The sequence below is a fragment of the Temnothorax curvispinosus genome, unplaced genomic scaffold (assembly GCF_003070985.1).
Source record: "Temnothorax curvispinosus isolate PA1 unplaced genomic scaffold, ASM307098v1 QBEX01010211.1, whole genome shotgun sequence".
NCBI lineage: Eukaryota > Metazoa > Arthropoda > Insecta > Hymenoptera > Formicidae > Temnothorax > Temnothorax curvispinosus.
Window position 1 is genome coordinate 153538 of NW_020219991.1, and position 5644 is coordinate 159181.

Below are 5644 nucleotides of genomic sequence, written 5' to 3' on the forward strand. Positions count from 1 at the left end.
CACGACTACCATGTTATTCATCCGGACGAGACCCCCGGCATAATCAAAGTTTCGTTCGCGGCCGGCATCTCGCCCAGCGGCGTATAAACAAAATATAAATTAACAACGCGTCGCAACAGGCTTTTGCGAACGTTGTCACTGTCGAATCGGCGCGTAAGCGTACGGATAACGGAGAAGTATTAAGCCCGTATTACACTATAGCGATTGGTGATTGCGTCTACGTTTACATCTACGTTTTTTTGGCCAATTTAAACAAAAATCACGAATCGCAATCGCCAGCAGCTACTTTCTGATTGGTTAAGAGACGTAAACGCAAACGTAGACACAATCGCCAATCGCTAGTGTGATACGGGCTTTACATATCGCGTACCTGCCGTTTGCACGAGATTAGCGGCCGATCGGACTCCTTGACACGTACAAAACAGAGTAAGTACAAAAAATTAAAGGGAATATTCCGTGGTTTATTTTAGAAAGAAAAGGTCCTATAAACATATGCCCTAAAATGATGCTTCGTTTTCAAAATATAGGGTGTCAAAGTTGTAAAAAAAAATATAAAAATTTCGAAAATCTGGAAAACGTTTATTTTATTCAAATTTGGTGTGGGTACATGAGGTATTAAGAACCATTTTCCAGTACCAATGAATCATTTCTAGATCCACCAGGGACGTGCGTCTTTGACATCGTGTATTTTGAAAACGAAACAGTTTAGGGTACATGTTTATAGGACCTCTTCTTCCTAAAATAATCCACGGAATATTTCTTTCAATTTTTTGTACTTACTTGGGAAACACTGTATAAATATATACGTCGTAAAAGCACGGAGTAAGAGTGTGCGTTAATTCAAAGCTTTGAGAATTTCTATTGAGGATTGAGGCGTCCAAGTATAGAAAATGCGAGAATCCAACGAAATTCCTGCAAAGTTTGCACGTCGCTATATTTAAATGTAAAATATAAATTAAAAATTTCTACAGCGCGCGACCGGAAATAACGAATTCAATTAATTATCCTAATAATCATCTGCTTCGCAGGCGGATGCCGACTATCGCGTCGCGTGCATATCCGGTGGAAGAACCATAAATAATCCGAGTCGCGATGACGCTGCCTATCGGCCGCGTTACATCGCGCGCGATGGAGATGCGGCCATTAACGGATGGACACAACGGAGGCCTTCCACGGATCGAGAAATCCTGGCGGTTCTGCAGAGAGGCCCCCCCCCCCGTCCCGTTAAAGGACGTACAATATGCGGGGGTCATCTCGCCAATGGTCAGTTTCGTGCCGTTTACGCCGGAAACTGAAACGCGCGGCGCGCCGATAGCACTGTCGGTGGACATTAATTGCGCCAGTATGTCGGATATCGAAAGCGCATGACTAGTAGGCCACGGAAGTGCCTGTAACCGGGTGCGATATGTCGAACATCGGGACCGGAAGTGGGCCCGAAAATCCAGCGGCGTAGCGTTAAACCCGCGCGGAGAGAACATCCATCAGGGAACTCAAATTAAAGCGATATCTTGTCAAAAAATATTGCGGGTAAATTAAAATATCGCGATTTCGGGTGCTTTATTCATATTTCTTCAAAAAGAAAAAAAAACCGATTAAAATAAATTGTGAGCATAAATTAATTAAAATAAAAGTAGTCTGTAGAATTTTAAAACAGAGAAAAAGAATTCGCTGATTGATATCTTGCGGGATTTTGAAGTACGTGGAATCTAAAAGAGAAAGACAAGACACGAAGAAGATGGCGAAAATGACGGGTGAAATCAACCATGATCCCGCAGCGTCGCGTCTTTAGAATCCAACTTGACTCGTCTTTACTGCCAATCTTGCGTCTTGAGACGAAACTCCATCGCGTCGTGATTTAAAGTGTCCGGTTTAACGCGCGACAATAAAGCGCGAGACGGCGCCATCAGTCCCAAAAGTGCAAAAATCGATTTATCCCGTTTTATCGTAAATCGTACAGCCGCGCAAACCCACACGCGGGAGAACGTTTCACGTCTCTCTCCTCGTTATTGCGGAATATCGAGGCGAGTCCTCGGAGATGGTCGCAGCTTTCGGAAACGGAATGCAAGATAGTGAAAGGATAACCATTCTCTGCTATTGAATTTTTTAAAAATAGACGGGAGGATTAATCATTACAATATACAGTAATGACATTATGCCATTTATCTTATAATTAAACCTAATTTTCTTCTTTCTTGCCTCGGCGTTTTTTCAATGATTGTCTTAAGTGATTCTTTTAACGAATTATAATGATCATCATGACTCGTTATATCTGATTTAGTAGCTTCTTTTAACGGGATGTCCTCCAGATTTTGCTTCTAATAAACAAAGATGCAGACGCGTCAAAGAGTTAAATAAATTCGCAGCGGCCCGTTATTATTAACACGCTGTCATTGAGGTGGGATAACGAAAGCAGCGCGGAAGATCGACTGGCGGAAAATAAAGATTTTACGATGACGGGGAGGGACGGGCAGAGACGATCCTCGCGAGAGGATGATGATGATCGTTAATGGCACGACCGTTCGAAAGCCGGCAGCTGCCAGCGTTTCGTGATTTCAGCTCTCTCGTGAAATCTCCGTCATTCGTCTGGCCGTTATCCATTTACGGGCGTGTTTTATCGATCAGCCTGTACTCGAGGGTCTCGTCGTCGTACATACATCGCCTACGTACGTCGCTCCGTTAACGGACGCTCGGCGCATTCCTCCGTCGTTATTTCCCCGCAAGCTCCTCCCTTCGTTCCTCTCTTCGTTTCCTCCTTCTTTCAAAATGCGCGAAAGCCGACGCTATTATTTGACGCTAACAATAATTCGCGAGATGACTGCTTTATAGACATTCCAGATATATATGTAAATATATAAGAGTATAGAATTTAAAATTTATAGAAAAATATGAACATTTAACTTTGCACTTGGAAGAGAAAGACATTTATGTCCTAAAATACAATAAAAAAATTTAAATTCAATATTCGGCTGAGGGTACTTTAACTTTAAAAGTGATCAAAAAACCTATCATTCAAATTTCTTTCCTTTAAACGAAAGAATAAAGAAAAGTAGAAAGTATACAGCTAACATATTCAAAGATGTCACAAAAAATAAATTTTGAAAGTCCCTGACTTTTTTATAGGGGTATTCAAATAAGTTAAAGTTTAACGGTTTGACAGGTTATGTCGGGTTAAAGTCGAGTAAAAAGTTAATTAATTAACTTTGGGCGCGCTACTCTTTAAGGTTATGCAAAATACATAAGTGACACATTAACCTATCACATTAATCTTTGGGTTAAAAGTGTAAAAATTAACTTTTTACCCGACTTTAACCCGACATAACCTGTCAAACCGTTAAACTCTAACTTATTTGAATACCCCTTATGTTTCGCAGACAATAATGGAGAATTTTCCATGAAAAATATGTAATTTAAATTTCCATGACTTTTCCCGGTTTTTCGTGTCTGTGAAAATCCTGATATTCCATATTTTCTATCCATGGCATCTTTATTAAGCTAAATTACTTAATTTTTCGAAGGATTTCTTTCAAAGTATTCCTTTTATTGGCATCCTCTCTCGCGTGATCGTAAAATGATGCATCTCGTCTCAATCGAATCTACATATATTTAACGAAGAATCTTAAAATGAAAGAACCGATGTGGAAACACACATACGAGCAACCGCGAATGTGTCCGTTGGAGACGCGACGAGATGCTCTCGCGCCGAGGTGCCAGGTCCACCGTGTATAACTCAGGTACCTACGAGACACGCGGGGCCGGCGATTAATGAATAATCCGTAATGAGAATGCGATGTCCAGCTCGTGGCTCGCGACACGAGGCAGTTGCATGATTTAACAGCGGCGGCCGCCGCGCGCTGCGTGGCCTGTAAAATATCGCCGTGGCGAGAAAGAGAGAGCGAGAGAGAGACCGGGGAGGAGGGCCTTTCTCCCTCGGGAATCTATGTACGAGGCGACGTCGGCTGTAAACCACGTTGGCGTACATGCAACCCTGACACCCCGTCCCGCCGACACGGCCGACATCATTTCTCCGACCGGGGCCCCGAGCCCGGGATTAAGAAGTTTCGCGCGGCGATCAGGTGTGCGCGATCGTTTTATGCGCTTATGCCCTTCTGGGAAACGCACGCAAGCGGAATTAACACGTCCCGCGAGAAACTTTGCCGGGGACCATGTGAGAAACGATGGTGTGCGCCGTGCGATGAAGCACGAGCGTGCGTTGGATAAAGGCGTCCTTAAAAATACTTTTCGACGTGGGCATGAACCAGCTGCTTGCGAGAGAAAGATATCCGATTTTTGTAACATCGGAGATAGAAGCAAGTGCAGGGGGATAGAAAAAATGGAAGCTGACCGTGATTGCTTATTCACTCTCTAAATTTTATATGAATTTCATTTCATATTAGATTGATGATTGCAATAGTCACTCCAAAAGAGAGGGTTTGGTATTCTAATTTGGAGTAAATGCGGGAACTCATAAAGTAGAGGAGTGAATTTGTCACTCAAATTTTTAGAGCGGCTACTCTATCGGAGTGATACGATCTCACTCTAAAGTTATAGTAAATCATGATTCACTACAAATCAATTGACAAATAGTTCTAACAGCGTGAAATTTATTTCCACTCAAAATTATAGAACGACATAATTCACTCCTATGGACACCGATCTACTGCACTCGAAAAGAATGCCCTTTCACTCAAAAATGGAGTGTGGTTTCACTCCAACTTATACAGAGCGCAATTTTATTCTAGAGCAAGGATATTAATTTCGATTTTTACGCTTGTGCAATAGGATTCAGCCGGGCGAGATCTCTTGGGAGACGTATTACGGCGAAATTAGGCGAAAGTATGCGGGGAAAAACGGGAAGGGGGGGCATAAAGGCAGTGGTAGTTCTCTCGCGCGATTTCTTCGATTTCGCGAAAGTTCTCGAATTTCGGCGCGCGTGCAACTGAATGCAATCTTCGGCTGGCATCGATACGCCCGTCGTTCTTCTCGCGTATCGCGCCGAGGCATCGCCGCGAAACATCATCGCTAACAAAACGAATGCGTGAAGCAAAGTGGTTCGGCGGTCGTTTTACTCCATACATCAAAACATCATTTCTTCAAAAAAATTTATGGCCGTTTTAGTAGAATTTAAAGTAGGTTCATTAAAAAACAGTCATTTGGGGATACGAGTTTATTCCTCCCAAGATAATCTTAAATAGTGAGTTCAATTTATTCTACAAGGAGAGAGATACTATTTAATTAAGTTTATAATTAAATAGTTATAGCTCGCTTGAAAAGAATATACTATAGGAGCTTTTAAGAGAATCTATTAATATGATTAAACCACACGTGTAATCATATGTAAATGTCAGTAGATATCACACTATCGAAGGCCGCCAACAAATACCGAGAGGCATTAATAAGTTGCGAAATATACTAAGAGCTTTTAACAGAATGTATTAACATGATTAAGCATGTGTAATCATATGTAGATGTAGGTAGATATCGCACTATATCGAAGGCTACCAACAAATAACATCAAGGTATCAATAAGTTACGAAATGCGTATAATTATGATCGCAGAAATGAAACTATTGGCTTGATATAAAATCTGCCCCAACTGCTTTCTCGATCACCTCTGACATTTAATCCCGCAGTGACGAATACATTT